The sequence below is a fragment of the Aethalodelphis obliquidens genome, unplaced genomic scaffold (genome assembly GCF_003676395.1).
Source record: "Aethalodelphis obliquidens isolate GAN/ISIS:26980383/991018 unplaced genomic scaffold, ASM367639v1 scaffold18, whole genome shotgun sequence".
In the NCBI taxonomy this organism is placed as follows: domain Eukaryota; kingdom Metazoa; phylum Chordata; class Mammalia; order Artiodactyla; family Delphinidae; genus Aethalodelphis; species Aethalodelphis obliquidens.
Window position 1 is genome coordinate 22,564,835 of NW_020837962.1, and position 16,610 is coordinate 22,581,444.

The 16,610-nt window shown below is 39.0% G+C and overlaps 1 protein-coding gene and 1 pseudogene across 12 annotated transcripts in view; one reads left to right on the forward strand and one right to left on the reverse strand.

Annotated features, from left to right (window-relative positions):
* TASP1 (taspase 1) overlaps positions 1-16,610 on the forward strand; it is a 273,636-nt gene that overhangs the window by 114,906 nt on the left and 142,120 nt on the right. The gene's annotated exons all lie outside the window — the stretch shown is intronic.
* Positions 11,695-12,573, reverse strand: LOC113626487 (replication protein A 32 kDa subunit pseudogene; annotated as a pseudogene).

Here is a 16,610-nt window from a genome sequence, read left to right on the forward strand (position 1 = left end):
TTTTTGCTGTGTCATCACATGGTGGGGAGAGAGTGAGGGGGAGAGAGAGAGAGAAAGAAAGAGAGGGTTGAGAGACAAACAGACACAGAGGGAGGGAGGGAGAGAGGGAGCACAAGAGGGTGCAAGCTCTGGTCTCTCTTCCTGTTCTTACAAGGACACTAATCCCATCATGGGTGGGGGGGCACCCTCATGACCTCATATAACCCTAATTACCACCCCAAAGACACCATCACCTTGGGGGTTAGGGCTTCAACATAGGGATTTGCTGGGGTGCACAACAATCAATCCATAACAGGTGGAGTGCATTAGGTCAAGCCCAGATGAATCAGGGCTGAGAGGAAGGTAAGTGCAGGGTTGAGAGCAGTGTGTTCTGATGAGAACAGAGGATCCCTGAAGAAGAGGGCTGAGTGCAAAGTGTGCGGATCTTAACTTGGTGTCTTACTGGGTTCTCTCTGGATGGCCTTGACTAAGTATTTAAATTTTCTTTAGTATGAAGTGGGAACCCTTTTGAGGAGGGAGATGCTCATTGTTTTGGAAGATAGAGGAAGACAGAGCTTTCGTCTTTGAGGTCAATCTGGAATGATGAGTGGTGATTCAGACAGAGAGGCGAGAGCGGTCAAGGGGTTCAGTACGCTGCTGTTAGTTCTGCTGGGTGGGATCCAGGCTCTTCAGCCCACTCTGCCTCCGTTATATGCCTTCCTAGGCCGTCCTCTTTCTCACTTACATGGCTGACAGTGTGGCTTCTCAGAAGCTTCTTGTCTTTATGAAACAATAAACTTCATAACCTTTCACACTCGACAAGATTTTTAGAGGGCAACCACTTAGGCTGAAATCATTTGGGTTTTAATATGTAGGGTTGGGAATGATACTGTGAGAAATCTTTTTATGTGATTTATGACTTCTAGACGTGAGCATAGATAAAACCCTAATATATTTGTAAACATCATCATCTTAAAAGCACTTGACTCTTTGGACTGATTGGTTAGTGTGGGTGGGGAAGAAATATTGTTCATTTACAGATAACAGAGCAGATAAACTCCCAGCACATTTCCCAAAACTAGTTATGTGAGATGAGGGTTCTATTCTAAGACTGCTGCTTACTCTCATTAAGTCACTTCATATCTGATGAACTATTAATATATTATTTCCTGCTTTTTAGTTAACTAAGGTCACTGATGGTTCTGAATTTTGCTAGGTTATTTCCTAGGAAACCAGTTCAGTGTGACAGCTTTGGTTATCATGTATCTTGGATGTTTTCAATGAGTAGATTTTCCCCTGATTGTGAAATAATACATGGTTATTGAAAAGAAATTGGAAAATGAAACTGATAATTTTGCTATGCTGTGATAGCGTGTTAATATTTTTTGGTATATATTTGATAGATAAAACAAAAACGACAATATCATTTAGCTTCTGTTAGTCCTTGTCCCTTTATATTATATAACGAACATTTTTATGATTCGTTATATATTCTTCAAAACATAATTTTAAAGGGTATGAAGGATGTCTTTCCCACATAACACGAGTTCAGGCATTTTGCTTTTATGGAAGAAGACTTGTAACTGCTCTCAAGCTATTTTAGAGGCTCTTATCCTGTGCTCTAGTGTCTGGGTGTGATAAAAAAGACAGTCCTTGTCCTTGAAGCACATGAAATCTATGGCCTTACTCGATGATACAGGGAAGTTTCTTGCCAGTTTAGAAATACATTGAAATACTGGCTGTAATAAAGGCTTGCTGCCCTGAACCAGGCTCTGCTGCATCCTACACCTGAGGGATGTGCCCCACAGTGCCTCCCCAAGGGACCTCAGTGCATCTGGCCACCTGACTCTTGTTGCCGCCATTAGTACCTCTCCCTTCCTGCCACACACCCTCGCTCCAAAGTCCCACCCAAACCCGTTGCTTTTATGCTTAGTACCACCCATCACACTCATATCCCCACCGAAATGTCTCTGGCGCCCCAGGAGAGCTCAGGACATCATGAAGAAAAGTAAGTCTTTCTCTGAAAGATGCTGTAGACTTGGGTTACTGCGGATCAAGTGAGCTCCAAGATGTTCTTTTGATGTTTGTACTTTCTCAGCTTTTTTTTTTTGGCCAGATACTTATTTTGCATTGCTTTGTTGTTGTTTGGTGAAAGAACAGACTTCTAATTTTAAAACCCAAGGTAAAGAAATGGTAGAAACAGAAGCATAAGATCAAGTGATGGGTTAAAATGCCAGCACTCTGATCCTTCATGTAATTCTCCCTTTGATTGTTCTCACTTGAAAGAATGCCTTTTCCTTCCCATTGTCGAGCACTACCTGCTGTCAGTCGGAGAGGGAGGAAGTCGAACAACTTGTCAAAGCCTTTCTGAGCTGCCTTCATATGGTTCGCAGAAACAGAGCTGGGTTTTCATTTCTTCTTTCATTCAACAGGAGTCCCTTTCATGTTTGCAAATTGAAAACGCGTGTTTTTCAGTGTGGAGTGAGGCTGTGTGTGCTCTCTGGCACACCTGTTTCTCATTTCCTGACTTGAAAGCATAACCCATCAAAAGGAGCAGAAAAACAATTTCTTTCTGACACGCTGCTTCGTGTTCCTTACTGGACCCAAGGCCTTCGTGGCTTTGCCATCTTCATTCGCTCTGTAGAAGGTTCTCGTTAGAGGCAGAGTTCTCTCAATACCAGCAGCGCCTTTTATAGCACAGGGCTGTTTGGGGTATTATTTTGTTGTGGTGGTGGTGGTATTTTTGCAGCTCAGGAGATTTACTTGAAATAAGATTTATTTTTAAAAATACACAGAAAGGTCTTAAAATTTTTTAAATATTAAATTTAGCTGGGCAGTATATGTTGGAAGTGTCTATGTAAGCTGATAAGTGAACTGATTGGCCGGGAATAGGGCTTGGTGAAGCATACGAATGTTTAAATTCCAGTACACTGTTTAACATAAATCATATATTTCCAACGCATTACTTCAGATTTGTGTGTACTTTAAAGTCCTGCCAGCTTAAATGACTGTGAGGCACAATATGTTGACTTTGAGTTTTGTAAATTGATAATTTGTTGCTATGAAGGTTGTACATGGTATAACTCATCACTTTCTGAAGGTACATAGTGTGTCTGATGTTGCAAGCTGTTATGAAAAAACGATACTCAGGGAATTCAGGCCTTTGGCTCTCAGATGCTTGAAGCTGGACCTTTGGTTCCTCTTAAGGTTTCCCTGGACATTTTCAGTGTAAGGCACATGGTTGTTCAGACCCAAACTTTGGTTTAGGCTTTCTATTTCTGAGAGTTATTTGGGATAATAATCTCAATGATGTATCTTCGGAAACAGTTTCTCAGGTTCTTTTTTATTAAACACCCATTCTTTTCAAGTTTAGTATGTATGAATCACCTGTTAAAATGCAGATTATGATCCTGTGGGTCTGGGAGTCTGCATTTTTCATAAGCTCCCAAGTGATGCCATTGCTGCAGGTCCATACATCATATTTTAAGTAGCAAAACACCATTTTGATGGGTGAAGTGGTGCTGTCCCCAACTGTGCCTTGCCTATAACACTCACCCCATACAATTTACCAGTCTCTTCTCTCATCGTGTTCTGTTGGATCTAAAGCTAAGGAGATCTGGTATATATTCTTGACCCTAGGTATCCCTGAGAGCTTTAACAGATAGTTAACGAGTGACCATATGGGCTAGCATGGATAGAGACCACTGAGTCAGGATTATGGTGCTGGCAGGAATGATATTAGCTTTCCTGACTCATCTGGGATACACCTAACCCTGATAAAAATTAACCAAGTTCGTGTTGCAAACAGAAGTGGATAAAACAACCTGCTAACTCTAAAATATACTGATAGAGGGGTTAGAAAGGCAGAATGCTGAATCAAATTGTGTTTTATTTTAACCAGCTCTGTCCATGGTGGCTGGTTAATTTGGGCCAAAAGATTTATTGTTGAATCGTGGAGACACTGAAGTGTAAAATGTAGGAGCAGTCAGTTTGCATTTTTATTAGCTTGTTATTGAATACATGTCATGGTTCTCATTAGTGAATCACAGCATGATTGAGCCCATAGTATAACACATCATGACCAAAGGATACCTTACATTTTTATTTTCAGAATGTTTTGTTCATATCATGAAAAAGTACATTTACTTGTTTCTTGTATTTGTCTTTGATGAAACAAAAATTTTTAACAAGCATTGGCTAGTAGAAAACATGGATAGTCATTTAAAAAAATATGAGTTAGACAGGAAAGAATTAGAGAGTTCTTTAAAATTCCAGAGTCGTCATTTCAGGTCTGCATGGACCCACGTTGCATGGAAGAGCAGGTACATTCCAGAGGCGGTTTTGGGGTATGGGATATCATGGGCTTGGAAATCAGACTTGGGCTGGAATCATAATGGAGGGAGCAGATTGGAAGGGTGTGTCCACCTGCTCCCACCAGGACTGGAGCATCTTTCTTTATGGAGGAGAGACATACAGATATGCTAATTATCATTGATGTTATCACTTTGTACCATTGCACCTCCTGTTAGTTGGGATTCAGTGTTGTATGTTTTGTAATACTGAGGAGTTCTTTTTCCCCATCTATTTCTCTGTATTCTAGCCATAAATGAGAAAGTTTTCCTGGTTCTTCATAATTTCCTGGTAAATTGTATGTGTTATAATCTATCATAATAATCATTATTTACTAATATTGATGATAGAATATTAAGCTTCTGATTGAATTCTGCTAATTTTATTTATTTATTTTTGGGCTGCCTTGGGCCTTTGTTGCTGCATGTGGGCTTTCTCTAGTTGAGGCGAGCGGGGGCTACTCTTTGTTGCGCTGCACAGGCTTCTCATTGCAGTGGTTTCTCTCGTTGCAGAGCATGGGCTCTAGGCACACGGTCTTCAGTAGTTGTGGCTCATGGGCTCTAGAGCACAGGCTCAGTGGTTGTGGTGCACGGGCTTATTTACTCTGCGGCATGTGGGATCTTCCCAGACCAGGGCTCGAACCCGTGTCCTCTGCATTAGCAGGTGGATTCCCTGCACCACCAGGGGAGTCCGAGACATAATATTCTTAATGGAAATATTTTTCATATATTTGTCTTACATGTCTTCATTCATCTGATTTGTCTTATCAGTTTTGATTTCATTTCATATCTTAGTAGCAATTCCTTCTTTGGAGCCTTTCACATTAGAGTTGTAGCCTGTTTGCATCTGGAATAAGCATACATACAACAGACTTGAGTTTGTGCACAGCCCTGGGCTTTCCTCAGCACAACTTTTGTAGATTAAACCCTGCCGTGTCATCAAGTTCACGGATATGTTTCAGAACTCACTATATGCATTGGCACAGGTAAGTTTTATTTTGATCTTCAAGTCTGGGCAACTCTCATTAGCAAGTCCTAGATATCATCATTTACTTCATTTCTTTATATCTGTCTTTGTAATATAAACAATTTAGCGTAATTTCTTGAGGAAAGAGTGCATGTTTCTCTTTCTGCTCCTGTTTAGAATGCCTTCCATCCTTATGACACCTGGAAAAGCCTGGCTCATCCTTCAAGGTTGAGCTCAAGTGTCTTTTCTTTTCTTCAGCCTCCCTCCTACCCTCCCTGCTTCCCTTGCCCAGTCCAAAGATTTACTCCCTTCGTGGTCAGTGGTGCCATGAGGTAGCGCATGTACCATTTATGGTTGTTCCCCTTTATAAAGCCTGAGAGCTCCTTGAGGAAGAAGCTGGTGCCTTAAAGATATGGTTGGTACTCAATAAATGTCTGTTGACTTGAACTCAGTAACCCTTTGCATATTTTGAAGAACTGTCAAACAGATTCTGATTGGCAAAATGACTTAATTGTTCCACGTTGGAAAACCAGGGCTAGTGCTCCTGCTTGTTTAAGAGCTTTAGATATTCATGCTGAGAGCTCTGCTCTAAAGAGAAGCGTGGTTTAATTTTAGTTTAGTTTAGTTTTGATAAAATCCGTTGAAGTTTTCACACGCTTTCATGATTGTGGTAGAGTACTTTGAGCTCTAGGTAACAGAAATCACTACTCAAACTGGCTCAACAACAAGGAGTGCAGTGGTTTCACAAAGGAGGAGGTTCCAAGGTAGGTGGACTGCAGGGTTCGTTGGTTCAAGGCTACATTGCTGACGTCAAGTATCCAGTTCTCCATGTCCCTTGCTTGCTATGCTGTCATCATTGCTGGCCTCTTCTTCAGGCTGATGGCAGAATGGCTATTGCATTCCCAGAAAAACTCATCACATGAAATCTCTCGAGGAAGGAAAAACAATCTCTTTGTGTAACTCTCTTCTAGGAGTGAGGGACACTTCTCAGACGCTCCCCAGCTGACTTTTTGCATTTTGTTGATTGACTAATGTTGGGTCACATGCCCATTCCTGAGCTACTCACTGACAAAGGGGATTACCCATGAACCAGTCATGAGCACAGAACATGCCCTTAGGTAGGTCATGTTCATGACTGTGGGCAGGGGTGGGGGTGGAAAGCAGAACAAGATCAGGATTCTCTTAGGACCGGAGAAGGAAATAAATGCTGTGTGAGTGACCACCAGTATCCAGCTAAACTGATCACTTGTTGAGCATTTACTATGGTCAGGCACTGTGCTAAGTACTTTTTACATAATGATTCTCATTTTCAAATGAGAAAACTGAGGTTTAGAAAAGTCAAGCAGTGCCTGAGTGCCGAAAGAATCTAAACAGTCTTCACTCAATGACAGTAGAGAAATGTGAAGAAGTAGAGGGGCCAAATAGAAATGTAATCAGCTGTTGTTGTACTAGAAATGGTATAGGTAGGTATCTAGAGAGTTAAAAACATGTAGTTATCATTTAAATCTGTCCTTACCAAAGCTATGCCTCTTGCCATTATTTTTGGCTAACAGAAAGCTGGCTGTGGAAAATGGATGTTTTTGTTTTGAAAAATCAAATGCAGTAGATTAAAAAAAAAACACCATGCCACCACAAAGTTTGTTTATATCTTCATTTCACTCAAATTGAATAGATGAAATGGGATCTGGCTGTTTTCATATTGTTTATGTTCTGCTTTGCTTCTTGGTTCTGGGACAGGATTCCTGGTTCTGCTTGAATCTGGGTGCCTCTCAAGTATCATTTGCAAGATTATTGTGGAAATTAATAAAGAGAAAGTATTTCTGTTCAGTAAGCATTGTAATCGTCCTAGTACGACATAAAACAATGCTATTTTATTGGCATTATAAAATACCTCTCAAATGTGTGTTCTTGGAACCTCAGTCTACTTTGTTGTTCTTTTTTAGTTCAGAGGGAAGGAAAGTGATTTACATAAGTAATCACTGTAGTATTTTATTTATTTTTATAAATTTATTTATTTTATTTATTTTTGGCTGCTTTGGGTCTTCATTGCTGTGCTCAGGTTTTCTCTAGTTGCAGAGAGCCGGGGCTACTCTTCATTGCAGTGCACGGGCTTCTCATTGCAGTGGCTTCTCTTGTTGTGGAGCATGGGCTCTAGGCGCACAGGCTTCAGTAGTTGCAGCACATGGGCTTTGTAGTTGTGGCGCACAGGCTTAGCTGCTCCGTGGCATGTGGGATCTTCCTGGACCAGGGATCAAACCCATGTCCTCTGCATTGGCAGGTGGATTCTTAACCACTGTGCCACCAGGGAAGTCCCTACCACTGTAATATTTTAAATGAGGGGTCATGTGAGGGTCTTACTTCTTTTCATCTCATTTAATATAAGGGCAAAGTTAGATGCTTGATCTGTGTTTCATTTATGTGTAATAAAAGGACCTGTGTAAATAAAGTACATGAAATCAAAGTAAAGTTGTTTTTACTCAGTGAAGCTATTATATATCGTGTGTGTGTGTGTGCGTGTGCATGGACAGGAATTGCACAGAGGGCTGGGGAGTGATGTATCCTCTGATGGATAGCTGCTGATTTTTGTTTCAGCCATCATATTGCAAAATATTAGGTTCTTAGGTGAGGTTACTCAGTCTGAACTAGCAGTGTGTAGCTGTTTAGCTACCCATTGCTGTTAAACAAATCACCCCCAAACTCTGTGACTTAGAAGAATAACCCTTTTCTTATTTCTTATGATTATATGTGTTAACTGGTTCTCAAGTGGTGGTTCTTTTGCTGGTTATGCTTGGGGATTCTCATGTGGCTGCGTTCAGATAGTGGTTTAACCAGATGTTTGGTGGGCACAACCAGAAGGTTGGACTGAGCTGGTTTGCTGGGGTGTTTTGACCTTGCTGGCTACCCATGTAGTATCAGGGCTAATCCTGCTCTAATGTGGCCTCTCCGTCAAGGCAGCTGGATTCTTACATGGTCACTCAGGACACTCAAAGTACAAAAGCAAAAGCTATCAAGCCTCTTTAGGGTTTAGGCCTGGGACTGGCATTGCGTTAGGTAAAGTGAATCACAGGGTCAATCCAGATTCATCGTGGGAGGGGATTACATATGAGTGTGAATACTGGGCAGCTTTGTTCATTGGGAGTCATCTTTAAGACTAACTACCTTAATAACTGTTTTCTTGGAGTAATCATTCTTTTTGAGAACCTAAAAGCTATGGACTCTCTCCCTGGAAACATGCATGTGAACACAGTTTTCTGCATAAGTGTACACACAATTCTAGAAAAATTTCATGGAGTTCCTAGCTGGACAATCCATGATTGTCCAGGTAAGTACCCCCAGTTTAACTTACGCAGTTTAGGAATTTACGAACTCTTAAGGTAGCGATTTAAATAGTAACTTAATTATTTTAAAATAGCTGCATAAAATTCTATTCTATGGTTGTTTTAGTCTCTTAGAATGACCAGTGGGTTATTTCCTGGTGTTTTTTTTTTCTGTTCTAAAAACAGTGATTTTCTTGTACATAGCTTTTGTATACCATAAATTCCTAGAAATATACTTTATGACTCAAAAGGAATGGCCATTTTTAAGGATTTTGGTGGATATTGACGAATTGTATCATTTTTTTTCTTATTAAGAAATAAGTTTTTAAAAATTGCATTATTGGATACATATAAAATAATGTACTATATATGTAAGTTATGAAACAAAATGAAATCAAATTCCTTGAACTTATCATTAGCTTAAAAATGAACACAAGTAATAGTACTGTATCCTCTTCTATTCTTTCCCAAACCCCTGCATCTTCTCCGGAGATAACTACAATCCTGAATTTTGTGTATTTTTTTTTTTTTTTTTTGCTTAAAAAAAAGTTTAATCACATATGTGTGTACCTCAAAACAGTATATTGTTTAGTTTTATGATTTTTTATTGAGCCGTAGGAACATGGTATTATATGGTCCTCTGTGATTTACTTCTTTCACTAAATATTATGTTTCTGTAGTATTTGTCCATATAGTTGCTCTGTAAAATTAAAAAAAAAAATTTAACTTTTAATACTTCATTGTGTATTGACAAATTGATACTTTTATTATTACAAAATATTCTTTATCTCTAGATAGTCTTCTTTGTTTTGATGTTTACCTTGCTTAACATTAATATAGTCACACCAGCTTTCTTATGTTTAGTGCTTGTCTGGTATATTATTTTCCACCCATTTTACTTTTAGTCTATCTTGTCTTTATATTAAAGTATGTTTCTTATAAACAAACTGGGTCCCTCCCCTTTTAAAGTTAATGCACATTGATAATCTGAGCCTTTTACATGGACTGTTTAGTCCATTTACACTTGATGTAATTATTGATATGATTGGGCTAAATCTACCATCTCACTTTTTGTTTTCTATTTGTTCTTTGTTTCCTTTGTTCCTCTGTTCTTCTTTTCCTGTTTTCCTTTGGGTTATTTTTAATATTTCATTTTATTTTTCTCTATTAACATTTTGTTATACTTTTGTGTATTATGTTTTTTGTGGTTGCTCTAGAGACTACACATGCATCATTAATTTACCATAGTCTGCTTTAGAATAATAATATATTACTTCACAAACAATGTAAGATTCTTTCAACAGTATAAATCCATTATTTCTTTCCCACCCTTTGAGGTCTTGGAATATATTTTAATGTCCATATTATGTTATAAATGCTACAGTATCTCATCATTATTTATTTTTGCTTTAAATAGTCAGTTGTCGTTTAAAGAAATTTACACCCATGTACACACCCAAGTACACACCCACACATGCCTAATAGCTTTAAAGTTTTTTTAAAAAAAATTTACCCAAGTTGTTTCTCTTTTTGGTACTCTTTATTTCTAACATCAGTCTTCTGCTGGTATTATTTTCCTTAGAATGCCCTTTAGTATATTTATAGTTCAGATCTGCTGGTGATGAGTCTTCTCATCTTATTCTATCAGAAATGTCTTTATTTCCCCTTTATTTTTGAAGGATATTTTCTCTGCATAGAGAATTCTATATTGACTGTTTTTTCCTTCAGTAATTAAAAATGTCATTCCATTGTCCTTCTGCTGTTTCTGGTGAGAAGTTTTATGGTTGTCCCCTTGTATGTCTTTTTTTTCCTGCCTATTTTTAATATTTTATCTTTGGTTTTCAGCAGTTTGATTATAATGTCCCTAAATCTGTTATTCTTTGTGTTTATCCTTTTTGGGCTGAGCTCCTTGGGTTATTAGGTTGATGTCATTTGCCAAGTTTGGAGGATTCTCAACCATTATATCTTCAGATATTTCTTCTGCCCTGTTCTCTTTTCTACTTCTGGGATTGCCATTGTATGCATTATCCTGTAGATATGGAGAGCTGTGTTCCATTTTTAGTCATTCTTTACCTCTCTATGTTTCAGTTTGGATAATTTATTATGACTATTATTAAGTTCACTGATCCTTTCTTTTGCTATCCTGTTTGCTCTTTTTTTTTTTTAAAGCAGTTATAGAACTTTTATTTGCATGTTACACTTCATTAACTTGTCTCAGAATTAGCTGAGATGATAAAGTATTAATTATTACAGTGTAAAAAAATAACATTTTTACAAGTTACTGCAATAGTAGAACTATTTTATTAAACATATGAATGTACTTATTTTGTACAAAACACATATCTTTCTCTCTGCCCCATGAAGCCACCATTCTAGAACCCCATGCTTATAAAAACACAGTTTTGGCAGCAATTGTGACAAGGTGAAAGAAAGTGCAATTCTGAAAGTAACAACACGTAACCAAAGTGGGGAACAAAAACAGGCAGAGGTTAATGGGCTTCGTGGCTAGCTCTCTGCTGACAGGCCCTAGTCCTACTCTTAACAGGAAACAATTCAGGAATAAAAACTCCTGAGTATGCTCAAGATGCTCTTGGTAGCATCCCTCTTCCAATTCCATTTATCCTGATATTGTAACTAACTAATTTGTAACTTCTTTAAGAAATTCCGCCCTGGTTTACATCCCTGTCAGTTGCCCATATCCCTCTGAGCTTCAAAAACACAGAAGAGGGGCTTCCCTGGTGGCGCAGTGGTTGAGAGTCCGCCTGCCGATGCAGGGGACACAGGTTCGTGCCCTGGTCCGGGAAGATCCCACATGCCACGGAGCGGCTAGGCCTGTGAGCCATGGCCGTGGAGCCTGTGTGTCCGGAGCCTGTGCTCCGCAACGGGAGAGGGCACAACAGTGAGAGGCCCACGTACCACAAAAAACAAAAACAAAAACACAGAAGAGTAGTAAGTTTCAAAAGGATGTCAATTGAAACCTTTTATAGATGAAACCTACTTCCTAGAAGTCAACCTGCCAAATATATGCACAGCTGGAGACAAGAGATTGTGTAAAAAGTCCAGCTGGAAAATATCTCAGGTACCCAATTAGATCCAGTTATTCTGTGTCTGTGGATTTAAAATGAGCATCATCCACAATAGTTGTGTCCCTCGTTGCTTAGAAAATCCACAGCTTGCTTGATTGAAGCTACAGTCATGTGTTGGAGCTGATTCTTGAGATCCTGAAAGTTCAATCCTTCAGGCCTTGGGCAAACCTTAATCAAATTCAGTACCTGGTTCTGGGCCACAGTGAGGCCATTTACTGGCATGAAGCTATTCCCACCAAAGTTCCCAGTTTCACCCATTCCTGGATTGCTGATAGGTGCTCTCCCTGCTGAGGGTTGGCTGTTAGACTTGCTCAGCAACATGTGTGCATTGACTACTTCCAGTATATGTGTGGTGAACTCATTCATATCCTCCAGGGGCATGATCTTAAAGGCTACCAGGCTTTTCTTGTTCTGAAAAGATCTCGGATGACCAGCCACTTTCACATATGTTTCTGGAGGAACCACAGTGTTTTCACTGCTGGCATCACCTGTGTCAACCCACTGGTGAACATCCATGGGTGCAGCCGTCATGTCATCTGTTTTGTAAACAATGTTGGTTGCAGCCTTCTCTGCATTTCTGATTATCCCCACAATAGTGACCTGTGAAATCTCAACATTTCCAATTTTGAACACTTCATCAACCAGAGTAGCAGAAAGCAGCTGAGATATGGTACAGGGTACAATATGCTGAGCTCGGGCTCTAGATTTCTTTTCAGCCTGGGAAGGTGTCAGTGATCCAGAGCCCCCAGGGGACTGTGTGTAGCCTCCGGCTCCCCCAAAAGAGGAACTGCTATAGCTTTCAAATCCACTGGTCCACATCTTCGTCACGATTCCCTCAGGAAGGAGTTCCAGAAGGTTCCGGCCTGGTGGGTTCCCCTAACCGCCTCCTCCTATTTGCTCTTAAGCCCATTGAATGCATTTTCATTTTGGATACTATATTTTTTATTTAAAGTGTTTCTATTTGGTTCATATTTGAAGATTGTCTTGCTGAGATTTCCCATATTTTTATGAAAATTTCCACCTTTTCCATTAGATAGTTACATAAAATAATTATTTTAGTTAGTTTGAGGTTTGTGTCTGATAATTCCAGCATCTGGGCCATTAGTGGTCTGCTTCTGTTCACTGTTCCTTCTCTTGTTTATAGGGCATGTTTTTGGCTTTTTCATTTATCTCATAATTATTGATTGTATGCTAAAGATTATGTTTGGAATACAGACAAGACTGAAGAAAATATTTGCCACTAAAAAGGGACACACTCCTTTTTACATACATCTGCAGTGTTATTTGTAATTGAGTTGGGGCTGGGTATTCTTGCAGCAGTGGATACAATTCACTCCTGGCTTTCGATATTTCAATGCTAGTATTAGGATTTACCATTAGGCAGAGCTTGGGATCTGAATACCAGCAAAACTCCCGATATCTCTTTATGTTATTTATTGTTCACCTGTCAGCTTTTGGAATCACAGGGAAGCTTCTCTCTTTCTCTCCTTCTCCCTCTCCCTCCCCCTTTCCCTATCCCTCCTTTATCTTTCTTTCTTTCTTTCTTTTTTTTTTACTGCTTTGCCTTGGGTGATAGCTCTGTGCATCCAGGTAGGCGAGGAGGCTGTCTTTTAGCTTTCCTGTTCTGTTCCCAGCCTTCAGCAGCTTCTACTTTACACTTACGGAGGACCTGTGTGCCTGAGGGTGTGGATATCTTTCAGCTCCCCAGCCCTGCCCCAGGAAGCCCTGCTCTTGGTGAGGACCTACAGGAAGGAGTCAATGAGTGAAATCAGATTTGCTCAGTGAATGGGGCTTCTCTGGATTCTAATTCATCCTGTCAGCACCTGTGGTCATTTAAAGTTTGTTAAATGACTAGTTCAGCTAGTTTCTCCTTAACCTTGTCTGTAGCATTTCTCCTTTCCCCACTGCCTTCTGGGTGATAAAAAAGCCATTGGCCTCTTCTGTCATAGGAAAGGCTTGTCCCTTTCGAGAATTTAGTTCTTTGAGGTATTTTTGCATCTTTATCTCTCTGAGTTTTTTAAAAACTGTAGTGTTGTAGCTTAACTGGCTTATTGGTTCTCATTGTTAGGGTGGCTCTTGCTGGCTTTTGTTGTTAGGGTGGGGGTGATAGACTCTTGTAGATTTCTTCATCTTAACTAGAAGTGGAAATTCAAGTGATCAGTTTTGGTGGCTTGCAAGACATGGTAAAGAGTTTGGAACCTTTTTATTCTTTTGGCTGGTAAAATTGTTCCATCTCTTGTCAATGGAAGCCACTTTAAGCTGGCTTCTGTGGTCTTTGCCATGACGATCTTTGATAGCTTCCTTGCTTTTCAGTGGAACAAGATGCCTCAGGCTCCTCTTGGTCACTTCTTTAGCCAGACTCAGAACCAGTCATTTTCCCAAGGATCCCTATTTCTTTTTAACAGGAAATGGTATGATTCTAATATGATAACCTAATTTTATTATTTTCACTGTAATTTCCATGTTAGCCTCTGGGTAATGATATTGTCACTGTTGCTTTCTCATATGGAGTTCATGGTCTCAGCAGTAAATATTTTTATTGGAAATCAAAATGAAAGTTTAGCCTACTGGTTTATAACTATATGCTTGTAGATTTTTAAATAAAATGATAGCTGTGTGGGTTCTTAATCTGGGGTTTGTGGACCCTATGGAATCTATGCATGGGTTTTCGTGGAGAATTCTGTGTATTGACTGAAACTGTTTAATTTTAGGCAGAGATATATCTTTTTTTCTCATAACTTTGGGGAAATTAGGAAGCATAATCTTAGGTAATTGAATAAAATTGTAAATAAATTTCTTGGCTAAAATAAAAAGTTAAAGAGTAATACAAGTGCGTGTATTTCCTTCTTTTACTAACATTATTTCTTAATAATAGTGTCAAACGAAAACCTTGAAAAATGCTAAATTTTATATTGTCTATTTATTTGCCTTTTGCTGCATGTCTCATTTGATGTGGTCTACCTGTTTTGCTTTTTCCTTCTTTTACCTGCTTATATGATGGTTATGCTAGTTGGTGGTAGGAAAGCTTTGGGACCATTTCTTTATTCTTATTCCTTAATTTCTACTCTGATCTAGACAAATGAATATGATTACCATTTTCCTTTCCACCTTCAGAACTTTTCTGCCTTTCTTCAATCTCAGAACCACCCTTGATGCTGTGTTGAATAGAGAAAGGGATAAACAATGACTGGTGAACAGATTTAACACTTTTTTTCCATCTTATTTCACAAGGCCTCTAAACACTGAATGTTGTTTTTAAATTCTGAGTACAGCTTTGAAACTGATGAAATGATTTATATATTGCCTCTCTTTTGTACAGAGCAATTTACTGAGATGTAACTGAGATGTTACTGAGATGTAACATCAACTCAAACTTCCTTTTTCGGCTTTTAAAGAGGCCCTGGCCATTCAAATCACCCTCATAAATCACTTCTAAACTTTGTCATTAGGAAAATTATTAATTAAATGTTTAATATATTGGTTGGCTTAGTAGTTATAGGTTAAATTTACAGTATAGTATAACTGTCTTGCTTATGTTCTTTCTGTCTGTGGGCTTCATACTACATATATAATCAATATGTGTGCCGAAATATTTATTTTACATTACATCACATCTACATTATTGTAGACGTTTACAGCTATGTCTTGGCTTTTTTTTTTTAACTCATAAAATGCACATTATGGTTTTGATGCAAAATGAAATCTCCACTTTTAACATTATTCCTTTGGGACTGTTTAGTGATTGTTTTTAGGATGTCATGGTTAAAGTTGAGGGCTATCTACAGTCCTAAGTATTTGTGTCAGTATTTGTTGTGCTACTTATCTGCAGGTAATTATTACTTTGATCTTGATCATGGATTCAGGTTTTTGAGGCTTTTGAGTTTTCTTTGCTTGTATCTCCTTTATTTGCGTGCTGATATTAGCCTTATTTCTGCAGTGGTAGACTATCTTGAAACAAGCATATTAGAGTTACAAAACTTGGATTTTAGACTCTTAACTCTTCCACTTCACTTTTCTTATTTGTCAAATTGGGATGATAGTACCTTCTTTGCAAGTTACTTGTAGGGCCTTTAAATGATGACATTTGTGAAAACCCCAGGTACACGGTAGTTGATCAGTGAATCAGTGACTTTTTCTCTTCCCCCTTATAAAAGAAATAGATTTAAAAAAATAATCTAACTATACTATATCATGAATTAACAGCTTTTTAAAAGGGTTTTCTCCTAAGTGGTCAGTTCATTGCAAACCTCTTAACTAAATTTTACCTAAAGTTATTGAAATTCCAAAAGTACTTCCAGCTATAAAATTTTGTCCTGAGGAATTTGAAATCATTTAAGCTAAGCCATTTATTTTTTCCAATGAGGAAACTGAGATACGGAGATCTTACGTGACTCATTTCAGGTTCCACAGCTGGAGGTAGTTCCCCTCACTTCCCTGATGGAACAGAAATCCAGATAGAAGCTGTACAGGAGCAGCAACTGAACATGGCCAGCAGTGCTGCTTCTGTGATGGCTGCTGCTCTAATGAAGTTCTCAAGTGGAGAGAAGTCTAATGCTCATACATGTAGTATGTTTTCCAGACAAATGCAATAGTAGCAATAGGGGCTCCAATGTAGCCAAGGAACACCACTCCTGCTGGGGTGATTTTTCTGATTCTTTCTGCTGCCTGGGACCATGTGTCCCTGGTGCCCTGATTAGAGTGTTGTATTTAGATAACTAAATTGAGAAAATTTAGAGCAGAAAGCAAGATCCTATTTCATCATCTGTATTCATGCTCATGAGTATTGGGTAAGTTCCCACACTGAGATGTGACTTTGACAAAGAGAGGGGCCCAGGGAAAGAAGAAGTGACTCAAGCTTTGGGGTGGGCACCTCTGTGTTGTTAACCACAGATCTCTGACACTCTGCTGTGAC